The 17952-nt window shown below is 43.5% G+C and overlaps 1 protein-coding gene across 12 annotated transcripts in view; it reads right to left on the minus strand.

Annotated features, from left to right (window-relative positions):
* The window catches only part of znf438 (zinc finger protein 438), a 380009-nt gene that overhangs the window by 321226 nt on the left and 40831 nt on the right, over window positions 1-17952 (minus strand). The gene's annotated exons all lie outside the window — the stretch shown is intronic.

The following is a 17952-nucleotide window of genomic DNA, read 5'->3' on the forward strand; positions in this document are numbered from 1 at the left end:
AGAATGGTCACAGCACACAAGATCATTCGACCCGTTAAGTCCATGCTGCCTCTCTGCAAGAGCAACTTAGCTCGTCCCACTTCTCCGCCCTTTCTCTGTAACCCTGCAAATTTTATCTCTTCAGGTGCTTATCCAATTCCATTTTGATAGCCCTGATTGTATCTGCCTCCACCACGCTCTCAAGTAGTGCAATCCAAATCCTAACCACAGGCTGCATAAAAAAGTTTTTCCTCATGCCACCATTGGTTCTTTTGCCAGTCATCTTAACTTGGTGTCCTCCAGTTCTCAATCCTTCCACCAATGCAAACAGATTCTCTCTTTCTACTCTGTCTAACCCCCTCATGATTTTGAACACTTCCATCAAATCTCCTCTCAACCTCTTTAAGGAGAACCACACCAGCTTTTTCAATCATAGAGTCATACAGCATAGAAACAGGCCCTTCGGCCCACCGTGTCCATGCCGACCATTTTGCCTATCTATACTAATCCCACCTGCCTGCATTAATTCCATATCCCTCTATGCCTTGCTCATTCAAGTACCTGTCTAGATGCCTCTTAAATGTCGCCACTGTTCCTGCCTCCACCACCTCCTCAGGCAGCTCATTCCAGATACCCACTATTCTTTGTGTGAAAAATTGACCTCTTTGATCCCCTTTAAACCTCCTCCCTCTCACCTTAATTCTATGCCCTCTAGTTTTAGTCACCCCTACCATGGGAAACAGACTCTGGCTATCTACCCTATCTATGCCTCTCATAATTTTATATACCTCTATCATGTCCCCTCTCAGCCTCCTTCACTCCAGGGAAAACAGACCCAGCCTATTCAATCTCTCTTTATAACTAAAGCCCTCCAAACCAGGCAACATCCTTGTGAATCTTTTATTTATTTAGAGATACAGCACTGAAACAGGCCCTTCGGCCCACCGAGTCTATGCCGACCATCAACCACCCATCTATACTAATCCTACATTAATCCCATTACCCTCTCACATCCCCACCTTCCCTCAATTCCCCTACCACCTACCTATACTAGGGGCAATTTATAATGGCCAATTTACCTATCAACCTGCAAGTCTTTGGCTGTGGGGGAAACCGGAGCACCCGGCGAAAACCCACACGGTCACAGGGAGAACTTGCAAACTCCACACAGGCAGTACCTAGAATCAAACCCGGGTCGCTGGAGCTGTGAGGCTGCGGTGCTAACCACTGCGCCGCCCTTTCTGCACCCGCTCTAGCTTAATCACATCTTTCCTGTAGTGCAGCGACCAGAACTGCACACAGTACTCCAAATGCGGCCTAACCAACGTTATGTACAACTGTAACATGACGTCCCAACTCTTGTACTCAATGCCTGGCCGATGAAGGCAAGCATGCCAGACGTCTTCTTCACCACCCTGTCTACCTGTGTTGCCACTTTCAGGGAACTATGTACTTGCACCCCAAGGTCTCTCTGCTCAACAACACTCCCCAGGGGCCTGCCATTCACTGTATATGTCCTGCCCTGGTTAAACTTCTCAAAATGCATCACTTCACACTTGTCTGCGTTAAATTCCATTTGCCACTCCCTTGCCCACTTTCCCAGTTGATCTATATCCTGTTATAACCTTAGACAGCCTTCTTCACTGTCCACTATACCACCAATTTTGGTGTCATCTGCAAACTTACTAATCATGCCCCTTACATTCACATCCAAGTCCTTAATATATATGACAAACAACAGAGGGCCCAGCACCGATCCCTGCGGCACACCACTGGTCACCGGCCTCCAATCTGAAAAACAACCCTCCACTACCAGCCTCTGCCTCCTGTCACCAAGCCAATTTTGTATCCAATTGGCTAGCTCACCCTAGATTCCATGTGTTCAAACCTTCTGGACCAGCCTACCATGCGGGATCATGTCAAAGGCCTTGCTAAAGTCCATGTAGACAACGTCCATCGCCCTGCCCTCGTCAATCCTCTTGGTCACCTCCTCGTAAAACTCAGTCAAATTCGTGAGACATGATTTCCCACGCACAAAGATATGCTGACTATCCCTAATCAGACCATGCCTTTCCAGACGCATATATAAATCCTGTTTCTCAGAATCCCTTCCAATAACTTTCCCACCACTGATGTAAGGCTCACCGGCCTGTAGTTCCCTGGCTTATTCCTGCTGCCCTTCTTAAATAAAGGCACAACATGAGCTATCCTCCAGTCTTCCGGTACCTCACCTGTGGCTAATGATGATACAAAAATCTCTGGGCCAGAGCCCCAGCAATCTTCTCCCTTGCTTCCCATAGCATCCATACACCTGGTCAGACCCTGAGGATCAATCCACGATACTGAACTCCCTCATCTCTGGATCTATTCTCGTAAATCTTTTCAGCACCCTCTCATAAGCCTTCACATCCTTCCTAAAGTGTGGTGCTCAGAATTGGACACAATACTCAAGTTGAGGCCAAACCAGAGTTCTATAAACATTCATCTTAACTTCTGTGCTTTTGTGCTCTGTGCCTCAATTTATAAAGCTCAGGATCCCATATGCCTTTTTAACCATTTTCTCAACCTGCCCTGCCACCTTAAACAATTTGTGCACATATACCCCCAGGGCTCCTTGTTCCTGCACCCCCTTTAGAATTGTGCTCTTTATTTTGTGTTGCTTCTCCTCATTCTTCCACCCAAAATGCACTATTTCATGCTTCTCTAATTAAAATTCATCTGCCATGTGTTAGAGAAACTTCCAAGCCTATTTGTGAAGGAGACAGAGATTAGGATGCTTTGGTGGAGATTGTTTATTGCTTGCTACAGAGCTTACTTTAGTTCTCCAAGCCAGTGCTGGCTGGCTCTTCTTTATATATACACACTGGAAACAATTAACTAATTGACACCCAACACCTGTTCACCATATTATCTTGAACTACCAGGTATTTATCATCCATTAACAGAACTTCAGACCCTAACACCATGTGTCCATGCATTCCACCAGCCTAAGTCTTCCTGAATTCTATCACTATCCTCCTCACAGTTCATTTGCAAATTTTGAAATTATGCTCTGCACACCCAAGTCTAAATCATTTATATATATCAAGAAAAGCAGTGGTCCTAGTACCAGTCCCTGGGGAACCCTACTGTATACCTTCCCCCAGTATGAAAAATAATTGTTCTCTTTTTCCTGTCACTCAGCCAACTTTGCTGCTACTGTCCCTTTTATTCCATAGGCTTTAAATTTGCTGATAAAGTCTATTATGTGGCACTTTATCAAATGCCTTTTGGAAGTCCATGTACGCCACATCAACCACATAACTCTCATCAATCCTCTCTGTTACCTCAACAAAAAATCCATGCTGGCTTTCCTTAATTAATTAGCACTTGTCCAAATGACTATTAATTTTGTCCCGCATTAACGTCTCTAAACGCTTTCCCACCACCAAGGTTAAACTGACTGATCTGTAGTTGCTGGGTTTATCCTTAAACCCTTTTTTGAGCAAGTATGTAACATTTGCAATTCTTTAGTCCTCTGGCACCATCCCCTAAGGAGGATTGGAAGATTATGGCCAGTACCTCCGCAATTTCCTCCCTTACTTCCCTCAGTATCATTGGATGCATCTCATCCAGTCTTGGTGACTTATCACTTTACGAATAGCCAGTCTTCCTAATTTTTACCCGTCCAGGACCTCGACTATCTCCTCTTTCACTATGACTTGAGCAGCATCCTTGATAAAGACAGATGCAAAGTACTCATTTAGTAACTCAGCCATGCCCTCTGTCTCCATGCCTAGATCACCTTTTTGGTCCCTAATCGATCCCACCTCTTTTCCTCCTGCCCTTTTACCATTTATATGCTTATAGAAGATTTTTGGACTCCCTTTTATGTTAGCTGCCAGTCTCTTCTCATACTGTCTTTTTGCCTCTCTGATTTTCTTTATCTCTTCCCTCTGAACTTTTTGTGCTGGAAATACTCAGCAGCTCAGGTAGTATATGTGGAAAGTGAAACAGAGTTAACGTTCCAGATCAATGGTCTTTCACAGAACTGAAAATCATCAGTGATGTAACAGGTTTTAAGCAAGTACAGAGGCAGGAAGGGGGAAGAACAAAAGGGAAGGTCTGTGATAGCGTGGAAGGCATGAGAGCTTCAATGAAAAAAGGATGATGGTGTAAGGCAAAAGTGGGTGGTAATAGGACGATAAAATAAAACAAATGAGTGCAGAGAAGTGAAAATGATAAAAGCACAATCATTACCAGTAACTGCTATTAAAAAAAGGGGTGTCTAGGACAAGGTGGCATAATTTAGAAATTAGAGCCAGACCTTTCAGGAATAAAATTAGGAAATGCTTCTACACACAAAGGGTAGCAGAAGTTTAGAGTCCTCTTCTGTGAACAGCAATTGATGCTAGATCAAATAATAAATTTAAATCTGATCTTTAGGTATATATATATATATATATGTATGTATATATGTTGCCATATATCAGCCATTATCTCATTGAATGTCAGAACAGACTCAAGGGGCTAAATGGCAAACCTCTGCTCCTATGTTCCTCTGATCTGAAATTGTTGAACTCAATGTTGAATCCGGAATGGCTGTAAAGTGACTTAGTGAAAGATGAGGTGTTGTTCTTTCAGCTTACGTTGAGCAACATTAGAACAGTATAGGAGGCCATAGAACTATAGAAAAATTACGGCAGCCCATCGTGTCTGCACCAGCTAAGAAAACTAGCCGCACAATCTAATCCCACCGTCCAGCACCTGATCCGTAGCCTTGCAAGTTACAGCACTTCAGGTGCATGTCCAGGTCCCTTTTAAATGAGTTGAGGGTTTCTGCTTCCACCACCATTCCTGACAGTGAATTCCAGACACCCACCACCCTCTGGGTGAAAAAGATTTTCCTCATGTCCCCGCTAATCCTTCCACCAATCACCTTAGATCTGTGCCCCCTGGTAATTGACCTCTCCGCTAGGGGAAACAGGTCCTTCCTGTCAACTCTATCTAGGCCCCTCATAATTTTGTACACCTCAATTTAGTCACCCATCAGCCTCCTCTGTTCTAAGGAAAACAACCATAGCCGATCCAATCTTTCCTCATAGCTGCAACTTTCAAGCCCTGGCAACATTCTTGTAAATCTAATGTCAGGGTGGGAGTGGGGAAAGAATGACTTGATATTCAGTGGTGGGGTCATGGTCAAGCAATGAAGATGAACAACCGAAAAGAGACAAAAGGAAATACCATCGGAGAGAGGAGCAGAACTTCTTCAAGGAGGGCATTCCTGGAAGAGAATTAAACACTAATTCAAAAGCAAAATACTGCAGATGCTAGAAATCTGGAACATAAACAGAAAGTGCTGGAAATACTCAGCAGGTCTGGCAGCATCTGTGGAGACAGAAATAGAGTTAACATTTCAGGTCTGTGACCTTTCATCACAACTGACAAAAGTTAGAAATGTAATAGACTTTCAGCAAGTGAAGGGGGGGGAGGGAGAAGAACAAAAGGAAAGGTGTGGGATAGGGCAGAGGGCAGGAGAGATTAAAAGACAGAGATGTCATGGAACAAAGGCAAAGGGAGTGCTAACAGTTGTAGTAAAAGACAAAATATTAGTCCAGAGAGAGTGTTAATGGTAGAATAATGAACAGCTCTGTCCAAAAGCACAAACATGAAAAACAAGTTTAAGACAGGCACAAGGTTAAAAAATAAAATAAAATAAAAAAAGGCAGTCATTCTCTGAAATTGTTGAACTCAATGCTGAGTCCAGAAGGCTGTAGAGTGCCTAATCAGAAGATCCTCGAGCTGTTTTGAGGTTCACTGGAACACTGCAGCAGACCAAGGACAGAAATGTGGGCATGAGAGCAGGGTGGTGAATTAAAATAGCAAACTCGGAATCATGCTTGCGGACTGAGCGGAGGTGTTCCACAAAGCGGTCACCCAATCTGCATTTGACCTCCCCAATGTCGAGGCGACTGCATTGTGAGCAGTGAATACTGTATACTAAATTGAAAGAAGTAACAGGTAAATTGCTGCTTCACCTGGAAGGAGTGTTTGGGGCCTTGGATGGTGAGGAGAGAGGAGATAAAAGGGCAGGTATTACATCTCCTGTGATTGCATGGAAAGGTGCCTTGGGAAGGGGACGAGATGTTGGGGGTGATGGAGGAGTGGACCAGGGTGTCACAGAAGAAACGATCCCTTCGGAATGCTAATGGGGAGGGGAGGGGAAGGTGTATTTGGTGGTGGCGGAAATGGCAGAGGATGATCCTTTGGATGTGGGGGCTGGTGGGATAGAAAGTGAGGACAAAGGGAACCCTGTCACAGTTCTGGGAGGGAGGAGCGGGGTGAGGACAGAAGTGCGGGAAATCAGTTGGACACGGTTGAGGGCCCTGTCAACCACAGTGAGGAGGACCCCTCAGTTGAGGAAAAAGGAAGACATATCAGAAGCGCTGTTGTGGAAGGTTGCATCAACAGAACAGATGAGTCAGAGATAGAGAAACTGGGAGAATGGAATGGAGGAGGAGGGGGTGTGTGAAGAAGTGTAGTCAAGGTAGCTATGTGAGGCTTTTAATGAATATTAGTGGACAGCCTATCCCCAGAGATGGCGACAGAGAAGTGGAGGAAAAGAAGTGTCAGAGATGACCATGTAAAGGTGAGAGAAGGGTGGAAATTGGAAGCAAAGTTGATGAAGTTTTCCTATTCAGGCTGAGAGCAGGAAACGGCACGAATACAGTGATCAATGTACCGGAAAAAAGAGTTGGGGGAGGGGACTTGAGTAGGACTGGAACAAGGAATGCTCAACATACCCCACAAAAAGACAGGCATAATTAGGACCCATGTGGGTACCCATAGCAACACCTTTTATTTGGAAGAAGTGAATGGAGTTGAAGGAGAAGTTGTTCAATGGGAGAATAAGTTCAGCCAGGCGAAGGAGGGTGGTGGTGGATGGGGACTGGTTGGGCCTCTGTTCAAGGAAGAAGCAGGGAGCCCTCAGACCATCCTGGTGGGGGATGGAGGTATAGAAAGATTGGACGTCCATAGTGAAGAGTTAGGGCCAGGAAACTGGAAATTGTCAAAATGACAGAGGGTGTAAGAAGAATCATGGATGTAGGTGGGAAGAGACTGGACCACGGAGAAAAAAGAGAGTCAAGATAGGAAGAAATAAGTTCAGTGGGGCAGTGACAGGCTGAAATGATGGGTCTACCAGGACAGTCCTGTTTCTGGATTTTGGGAAGAAGGTAGAAGCGGCTTGTCCGGGGTTCTGGGACTACAAGGTTGGAAGCTGTACAGGGAAGATCTCCAAGGAGATGAGGTCAGTGACAGTCCTGGAGACAGTGGCTTAAAATTCAGTGGTGGAGTCATGGTCCAGGGGGAGGTAGAAAGAAGTGTCTGAGAGTTGGCGCCCAGCCTCTGCAAGGTAGAGGTCGGTACGCCACACAACAACAGAACCGCCCTTGTCAGCAGGTTTGATCACAATGTTAGGGTTAGACTTGAGAGAACAGAGTGCTGCAAGTTCAGAAGGAGACAGGTTAGAGTGAGTGAGGGGAGTGGAGAAATTACGATGTCCGATGTCACACCGACAGTCCTGCTTGAGTCAAGTCTCTGACAATGGATATCATCGGTGCACCATGTTTGTAGTATGGACAATCTACAGATGTGCTGCAGCAACTCACAAAGCTTAAATTTCAACAGCATCTCATAGGAACCTAGGAATATAGGAAAAGGAATAGGTCATTCAGCCCCACAAGACCCCACAATTCAACTAGATCAAGGTTAACCTAAACATCAATCCATTTACCTGCCTTTGTTTACCCACAACCTCGACCACCAAGAAGGACTCAATCACCTTCAGGTTTCCCAACAGTTACACACCATTTTATTATGTACATATATTGCCTTTCCTTCATTGTTACTAGGTCAAAATCCTGGAATTCCCTAGCAACCATTGTGGGAACACTATCAGCACAAAGACTGCAATTGTTCAAGGATAATATCTGCCACTATCTTATGAAAGCAACTGGCGATGGGCTTTGCCAGCAGTGGCCAAAACCTAAGAAAAATGATCAAAGCAAATATTAAATTTCCATATCTCCCTTTCCTCTGAGATTATTTTAAAGTGAGGTTCAGTGACAAACACGTCTTCTACAAAACATATGAAATTGACAGACAGGAAAGGACCAACTGGTCTATTAAACCTGCCCCACACCATCATAGCCAGACCATTATGGCTAAACATTTCTTCCCACCACTTTCCACTCACCCCCATAGCCAGATAATCTTCTGTGAGAGGCACAAATAGTTATATTACAGGAGCTAAAATTTCACGTTAAATTATGGAACAGCAATTCCCACTCATCCCGCATAAAATGACAGGTCTGGTATAGTAGAAAAACTCTTCACATGTTTATGATTGGTAAACCAAGAGAAAACCTATTATTTTTAAGTTAGGTTTTATTCAGTCCAAGTTTTCTGCACTTATCACAAATTTATTTTTAATAATATTAACCTGGAGGCCCAGGTTTCCCAGGACAGCCTTCTGATGGCTCTTAAAAGCCTTCTGATTAGTGATGTGGGACTGCTTTGAAGCCAGTTTGGCAAAGTCCAGACTGGAATTGAAGCACTCCCATGGGTACTTGCTTGGTTTTACTTACTTGGACTAGTATTTCCATAATAGAGTGCCAGAAGAGGAAATTACATCACTAAATCCTGACATGCAAAAGTAAATGCATCCCATCTTTTGGACTGTGTAATTCTAGCATTATTTACTTTTCTGTTATGTAACTGTTGCTAAGTTGTCCATAGTCTGCTTCACTGGAATAGAATTACAGATTTTTAATTGAGGTAACTCAAATTGAATATGAATACAAATTAAGTCAAAGTCAACATTCAGATTTTAGCAGCAGTTTTGGTGTATTTTCCTGGTCTGGCATTCCTGTGTTTGACAACCAAGGCCCTAAAATTCACAGTCTCTCCCAGTTTCCCACCTCCAACTCCAGTTGTGTTCAGTCTCTCTGAAGAGGTAAACCTGTTCTATGGAATTTGAGGGCCTTAAAATGTAACAAAGCCTATTTCTGCACTAAAAGTTTTAAAATCATGCACACATGCAACGGAGAGAGAGAGAGAGAGAGAGAGAAAGTCATTAGAAAGCATCAGACTCAAACAAATCACAATTTTGCGTGTCTGATGATGTACACATAAATAGGTTCAAAAATGTGTGTAAAAACATTTTAGCAACAATGCTTTCAAAAACTTACTTTTAGTTAAAACTTACTGGTGGAAAATTCAAATTACTTAGGGAGTTATTTTCCAGCTTTGATAGGCTGAAAAACAAAGTTGCTTGCTGATGTTCAAAAAACAGCCTGTTCCAAGTCCAGATCCAACATTTACAGCATTTAACTACTGTAGAAACTGTAGATATGAAATGCAGTCATACAATTGGCCAAAACAGGTGGCAATGCGTAGAAATTTTCTTTGCCTAGAGACACAGCACAGATCAGAGACTCTGGTATTACTGCAGGCTGGTATTGATATTGTGCCAACTTAACTTCATGCTGGTGTAAGCACTGCAGCTGGAGTTCAGGTGGGGGTGGGGTGAATGTATTTGTATTGATTGCTAGTGTAGAGTGCAGGTTTAGATGGCAAATCTCATTGCAAGATTAAAGCTTCCTTCCAGAAACAAACTTCTTGTATAAAAGGGATATTACAACTCTCTGCAATACTAGTACTCAGATCAGGTTCATTCGCCAATGGAATATTAAGCCTGAAACCTGAATGAAATTGCTTTACAGCAGATAGCACAAGATCTGTATTGGTGCACTCTTGATTTGTAGCAGCTACAAACTCAATACTCACAGGTTTTATCCCAAGACTAAGATAATTTAATACAATGTACGGTCAACTGAAAATGTATACTACAAATATTTATCTCCTTTTCTCTTGCACATTTGTCTCAGTTTTGTTTTGTTAAGTAAGGGGATACAATCTCTTGATACAACAGCAAGTTAAATAAATACATCTGTGTCAGAGTAAACCCAGCATGAAATCTACACCGATGTGAGCAGTAGTGCATGGAACTGGTACCACTATAATTATAATAATAAGCACAGTACAAACAAATCCTTGGTCCACCACTATTGAAAATGTACCTCTATGGGTCTCCTGGCAAAAGGTTATGTCATTTTCAAGACAGTGAATGTCTTTCCTCGGTTATCCAGCTGAGTAGGACTGCACGGCTGGTTCCATTCTTATCTATTCAGTTGCAGCCAGAGAATCTCCTGTAATGGCTTCTCTTCCCACTCCCACACCCTTACCTCTGGAGTTCCCCAAAGGATCTATCCTTGACACCCTCCTATTTCTCGTCCAGATGCTTTCCTTCGGCAACATCATCAAAAAACACATTAGATTCTACATGTGTGTTGAAAATATCCAGCTCTACCTCACTACCACCACTTTCGACCCCTCCACTACCTCTGTGTTATCAGACTGCTGGTCTGACATCCAATACTGGATGTGTAGAAATGTCACCAAACTAAATATTAGGATGACCGAAGGCATTATCTTTGGCCCCCATCACAGACTCTGTTCCTCACCACCAATTCCATATCTCACCCTGTCCACTGTCTCAGGTTGAACCAGATTGTTCACAACCTTGGCATTCTATTTGATCCTGAGCGGAGTGTGCAACCCTATATCCTTTCCATCTCTAAGACCACCTACTTCCACCTCCGTAAAAGTGTCTGTCCACACCTCTGCCTCAGTCTATCTGTTGCTGAAACACTCATCAATGCTTTCATTACCTCCCATCTCAACTATTCCAATGCTCTTCTGGCCAATTTCCCATTTTCTGTCCTCCATAAACTTGAGCTCACCGAAAACTCTGCTGCCTATTTTCTGACTCGCACCAAGTCCTGATCACCCACCAGCACAACATTGGCTCCCAGTCCTCAAACACCACAATTTAAAAATTTGCATACTTGTTTTCAAATCCCTCGATAGCCTCACTGCTTCCAATCTCCATAATTTTCTCCAGCCCTTCAACACTCTCAGAACTCTGTGTTGCTCCAAATCTGGCTTCCTGTGCATCCCTGACTTCTGCGCCTCACCATTCCGTGCCTTCAGCTGTCTGGGCCCTAAATTGTGGAATTCCATCCCTAAATCTCTCTAACTCTCTCCTCCTTTAAGACACTCCTTAAAACCTACCTTTTTGACCCAAATTTTAATCACCTGTCCTGGATTCTCCTTTGACTTAGTGTCAGTTTTGCTTTTTGCCCCACTTTCACTCCTGTGAAGCACTTTGGGAAGTTTCACTCCATTAAAGGGACTATATAAATGCAAGTTGTTGTGGTTGTCCATCCTTCCATACCTTCGTCTCACCATTAGAAGCTGTGCCTTCAGCTGCCTAGTTGTCAGTCCTGGAATTCTCTCCGTAAACCCGTCCACCTTTCCAACTATTTCTTTTTCTTGATTATTCTCCTTCAAGTCCAGCCTTTGGTCATTGCTGTTAATCTCTCTTTCTTGAGTTCGGCATCTTTTTTCCTCTCACCTGTGCAAAGCGCCTTTGGAAGTTTTTCCATATTAAAGGCATGTAATTTTTGGAGCAATTAACTGTTTAATGTTAGATAAGCAGTGAGAGAACGTACAACAGCTTTGGGATGCAATGAAGGAGTTGGAGAGAACTGGGTGTTGTTTGCATGATGGTTTTGTTCTGGATGATATTCCTGCATTACAACAGTGACTACATTTCAAAAGTACTTCATTGACTGGGAAGCACTTTGGGATATCCTGAGGTCAGGAAAGGTGCTATATAAAGGCAAGTTCTTTCTTTTATTGTGGGGTAACACAAAAACAATGAAAGGGAGGTTGTAACAAAAATAAAGAACTTTTGCTGAAGGTCTTGTTTGGTTTTAGATTCTTTAGCTTTTTCATTCTACATAAGGGGTTTAAAAACGGTGTCATTCATAGAAAAACATGCTTTAGTTTATTTTCATACAATAGATGCACCAATTATCTTGCTATGCCAGGTGGTTGAGGGAGGGGCCAAGCTATTCAACTGAAATGTAAACATTTTGGGGGATTGTTTCAATTGTATATCTAATTGGCTGTTGTTTTGAGTTCCACACTTATTTAAATTTGCTAGCTCCCAGTCATTTTTGTAAAATATTTTTTAGCCTGTCTGATTCAAATTGGAATTGTGAAGCCTTTAGAAAGACACAGTTAGGCCAACAAGCTTCCATTATCAGGGGAATTAAAAGGACCACCATATAAGAATATTATGGTCATTATAGTTTAGCACACCTACAGTGTGCCACTGCTACTGTTCACTTCTTCTTTTACTGTTTAATAAATATATCCATTAAAACCTAAGTCCCCATCTTGTGAAGTTTTATTCTGTGCCTTTCAAACTCAAGGAGCAGCACAGGCGATGAAACATGTAAGTTGAAGTAATGAAAGTTCTGTGTTTGATACCAGGGCACACTTCTAATTTACCAAGATATCTGGAGTGAAAGCACTCTGAAACATAGGGCTTTCAGGGTCACCAATGGCAGTGGTTTGAGATACTGAACTAAAATATATCCAGAATAAAAAGTAATAATCCTCCCCCGTAACTCCCAGAAAAACTGCAGCAGAGGGGATCAAGGATGGAGCTCTGGGGTATATCGGAAATGACCTCAAGGGAAGAGAGGCGAAACCATTGGGCAAAATTACTTAGCTGTGAGACATTCAGTTCCTTGGCTCAGTATTTCTATCTGATACATACTGGAGACAACTAAGTTATAGAAGAGGAAGAATTTCCAAGCAACCTTGCCAGTACCTGTCAGTGTAAGCAACTACTGTGTTCTGGAAAGCATATCTGTCCAATAATAGCATTCAACTCCCAGCAATTTATGGGATAATTATCCTTGTAGTTGTTCTCAGTTGTATCCTGTTGTGCCATTCGTGAGTAAGAACTATCCCAGGCTGACTGTATTCTGGAAAATCAGGTCTACATGCAGTTTAACCAGAGGTTCTTAAATGGTCCCTTAAAGGTGGGAGGCCACCACGAAAAAGGTAAGATTTTAAAATATACACAAGGGTGCCATCAATGACACTTCGAGAAATTAAAAAACAGTGAAATTGGGCATCCCTATTATGCCGCTATTGGGAAAGGAGAAGAAAAGGTTGGCCTGACTGATCAGTGAATCGGTTATCTATTTGATATGCCTACACAGCAAACAGACTGACAATGCAGATGTCCCATGTGATAGGAGGCGGAGGTATTAAAGTTGAGAGCAGAGTTGACCTTAACTAACACTGACAGTGCCATAACTGTAACAGGAGGATGGTTGCAGGACTCTTTGAAGCATAAGGCACATCTCTGTAATGGCCTGCTTGTTCAGCCTTAGCTTATGGCTGGTAGCCTTCTATCCTTTCCAGATATGAAAGGGACTCTTACTTGAAATGCTGTGGTGGGGAACATTGAAAGCAATCCTCGCAAATTACAAAGGAATGGCAGGAACAAAACTTGCGGTGCATCTTTAAGGTATCCCTTCCCAACAGATGATGACCCAACTGGCATTTAGCCCCCGGTTTTACATGAATGTGAGTAATGTTGGCCTGATGTAAATGATATGGGACTGCCTAAGGAAGCTCTCATGAAAGCTATGTCCACAGTAAACAAGATCAGGGATCTTGGGTGCACAGTGAAAAAGTGAGTAAGTGTACTCCAGGTTTAATTCACTTTGTGGCACATCAAAATTCTCCCTTAAGTGCAACCCTCAGAAGAATGTGTCAGGGTCAGCTCAAAATCATCAGGCATACTGAACCATACATCTGGTCCACAATTTGGAGTGCAGCAGTCCAGAAGGATACAGAGAGTATAACAAATTCATAATCCTGCAGATCCAAGCTTTTGCTTGCTAGGGATTAAATACCCTTGCAATTTACAATCTAGCACAATGTCACTGTCAATTGTAAAAAGATGTTTCTCCTCCCACTGCAGTGAGCCAAACTCTCCCCACAATAACCATGTGGTTGTAATATCTGTGATACTTAAAATTTAGAATGGGTGTTGTATGGATTCTACCTGGATCTTGGGAAATACTAGGGTGTCTGAAAGGTCACATGACCCAGGCGCCTCGCACACAGACCCAGATCATCTCCCCCAAGAAAGTCGGAGAGTAACAAGAAATTAATTACCTGCTCCTAGTTCTCCAAAAAAGGATAATGTCCAAATTCTATAAGGCCTATCACCACATTCATAAGAACCTAGATAGCCCCTAACCCAGCCTAATACATTTATATTTTCCTCTATGTGTTAATTTTGATTGTTGGATAAACGGGGGTAAAAAGTGGTGAAGTACTTTTCAACCTTGAGTACTTCTGATCCTAAAACAAGTTAATGAGAAAAGGCTTTGCCTGATTAGGACTAATAAAGCTTTGTTGAAGCCCAAACATGATGGAATTGTGTAGAATTATGCAGGGAGAAGGCTGCAATCTATTAATAATAATACACAGTTCTGTCTGTCGCATTTTCTGATTGGTCAGTAGTTTGATTTGGTGGGCGGAGCCTGGCACGCACAACTCAGTTATTGCCTCGCTGCTCTCTGACCTCAGTTACTGTCCCCCAGCTCCCTAGCCTCACTTATTGGTCCCCAGACTCGCTTCTTGGCCCCCACCCCCGGCCCCGCCACTCCCCGGCCTTGCATACTGGGCTCCAGTCCCTGGCTCTCACCACTCCACTGCCTCAGTTACTGGGTTCTGGCCCCTGGCTCTTGCCACTCTGCGACCTCGCTTACTGAGCTGATGACAACAAAGGGATGGGGGGAGGAAGAAGGATGTGGTGGGGGTCGCATGGGAGGGTGGTGATGGGGTGGGGGAGGCGCGGGAGGAGGGAGGGTGGATGACAGCCTGGGAGGGGGTGGAATGGCAGGGAGGGGGTGGAGGCGGTGGGATGGCATGGGGAGAATAGAATGGGGGGGGGCAGCATAGGCGGAGGGCGGGTACAACATGGGAGGGAGATATGGAGGGGGATGGCACAGGAGGGAGGGATGGAGGGGGGATGGCATGGGAGGGAGAGGGAATGACATGGGAGGGTGAGGGAATGGCATAGGGAGACGACATGGTAGGGAGCGAGGATGAGTGACGGAAAGGGAGGAAGAGAGGGGGAGGCATTGGGGACGAGGAGGAGGGTGTTGACGGCATGGGGGGGCACCGGGTGGGCTGGGAAATGGCATTGGAGGAAACAGCATGGGGGGCAATGGGAAGGGGGGAAGGCATGGGAGGGGGCAAAATGTCAGGGAACGGCACGGTGGGTGTGACTGCATGGGAGGAGGGGTTTTGGTTTGGGAAGGGGCTGGTGGCATGGGGAGTAGGGCAGGATGATGGCCTGGGGAGAGGGAGGATGATGGCATGGAGGTGCGGCAGCACATGAAAGAGGGGGACGCATAGGTGGGGGGGCGTTAGGACAGCTTGATGAGGGGGAATGGCCTTGGAGATGTGGAATGGGGAATGGGGGTGGGTTGGCGTGGCAGGAATGGAATGAACGATGGGAATGGCATAGGAAGACGGGGTGATATGGGAGATGGAATGGGGATGAGAAGAGAGGGATGAAAGGAATGGGATGGGTATGACATGAGAGGGATGGCATGGAAAAGATGGGATGGAGATTTAAAGAAGTACTGGTGCAATAAACTAATTTCACTGCAATTATTTTGCAGGTCTCTGCTAGTCTAAACAAAATGTGTGTTCTGGATTCATAAAAATATGTACAAAGAAATATCGATGAACATGGAAACTGGTCATGTAGCTCAACCAATCCATGCCACCGTTTATCCTCCCTGTGAGCCAATAGTTCTAATAGTCCTTAATCTTCATCCACGTATGAATGAATGAAAGGGCAATAAATGCCTGCTTTGTAAGCAACGCCCACATCCCGAGAATTAATTTTTTAAAAGTCCAGTCTAATCTTGAATGATGACATGCTTTCTGCCTTAACCACTGATCCTGGGAGTGAATTAACATCCTCAAAACTCTCTGTGTAACCATAGAAACATAGGAACAGGTGTAGGCCGTTCAGTCCCTTGAGCCTGTTGTGCCATTCAATTAAATCACTGCTGATCTGTATCTTAACTGCATCCACCCAACTTGGTTCCATAAATAAGTTTGTCTTGCTGTCTGTTCTAAATTTAATCTTGTATCATCCTAGACCCTCAACTACTGGAAATATCTGCTTCTAGCTACCTTGTTCCATCCTTTCATAAAATATCTTTCTGAAATCTGCATCACTTTAATGAAGGAAGGCCTAATTTTTCAGATTTATCTCAGTATTTGTATTTCCTAATTCAAAACAAGTGAATCTGTTATACCCTCTCTAAAACCTCAATAAATTTCCTATGGTGTGGACCTCAATACTGCACATAGTACACTAACTGAGATCTTATTAAGATTTCATATGATGTCATCATTACATTTTGGCCTTTATATTTACACTCAGAGCCAGTGTACGTCCAATCAAAAATTTAAAGTATAGTGAAATCCTATTTTACTGATCACTGCTTGTGGTGATTATTATAATGAAGAAATTTATTTTTCAAAACCACAACTCATCTTCCAATATATTATTACAATTATATTATATTTTTATATTTATTTATTATTTTAATATTTAGAGATACAGCACTGAAACAGGCCCTTCGGCCCACCGAGTCTGTGCCGACCAACAGCCACCCATTTATACTAATCCTACAGTAATCCCATATTCCCTATCACCTCCCTACACTAGGGGCAATTTACAACGACCAATTTACCTATCACCTGTCTTTTGGATGTTGGAGGAAACCGGAGCACCCGGCAAAAACCCACACAGACACAGGGAGAACTTGCAAACTCCGCACAGGCAGTACCCAGAATCAAACCCGGGTCCCTGGAGCTGTGAGGCTGCGGTGCTAACCACTGCGCCACTGTGCCACCCTTTAGTTGTTGTGACCTTTTCCAGCATTAGACCCTCATTGCTGAAAGACAATTGCTTCAGTTGTACCATTGTAAACTCTGCCATCCAACATATGAGTAGTTATTGGCTTTACTTATGGGCTGCTAATTATTCATCTCTGGTTAACTGTTACAGCTTCTAAAATTTACCCAGTTGCTGTACTGTTCAGCACTGCTGCTCAGCAATAACCAGAACTTTAAACAGTGCTCCACTCAAAATGTTAATTTTCAGAGGAAAGCACTGACATTCTGAGCAGCATATTGGAGAGCAGAGCAGAGGATGAGCAGCTATTTAATCATTTGCAGTAGACATCAGGGCTCATGGGATCAACTGTAAATATTGGGGATTGTGACCTTCTGTTATACCGATCAAATGGTTATGGTCATACTTTGGGCTACTGCCACATCAATCACTATAACAGGATTTTATTGTACCACTATAACACATATCAACAGTACAAGGAACTTCCAACCCTACCACTAGGTGAGCACCATTTTTGGGCATCTCGGATTCTAGCCGGAAAAGGGGTAAAGGAAAAATAAAGGAATTGGATAAATACTTGAACTGGAAAATTTTGCAGGGCTATAGGGAAAGATTAGGATTAGGTCTAAACTGAAAAGCTCTTTCAAGAAGCTGGCACAGGCAAGATGGGCTGAATAAGACCAGAAGAAGTAGGGGGTGAAGTAGACAATTTGGCCCTTCAAGCCTGCTCTGCCATTAAACAAGATAATTGGTGATCTTCTACCTCAACTCCACCTTCCCACACTATCTTCATATCCCTCAATTCCCTTAGTCCCCAAAAGTCTACTGATCTCTATTTTGAATATACTCAATGACTGAGCATCTACAGTTCTCTGGGGTAGAAAATGCCAAAGATTCACAACCCTATGAGTGAAGAAATTTCTCCTCATCTCAGTCCCAAATGGCTGACCCTTATTTTGGGACTGTGACCCTGTGTTCTAGATTCCCCAGCTAGGGGAAATATTTTACCAGCATCTATTCTGTCAAGCCCCATAAGATTTTTACATGTT

The sequence above is a fragment of the Heterodontus francisci genome, chromosome 2 (assembly GCF_036365525.1).
Source record: "Heterodontus francisci isolate sHetFra1 chromosome 2, sHetFra1.hap1, whole genome shotgun sequence".
Taxonomy (NCBI): domain Eukaryota; kingdom Metazoa; phylum Chordata; class Chondrichthyes; order Heterodontiformes; family Heterodontidae; genus Heterodontus; species Heterodontus francisci.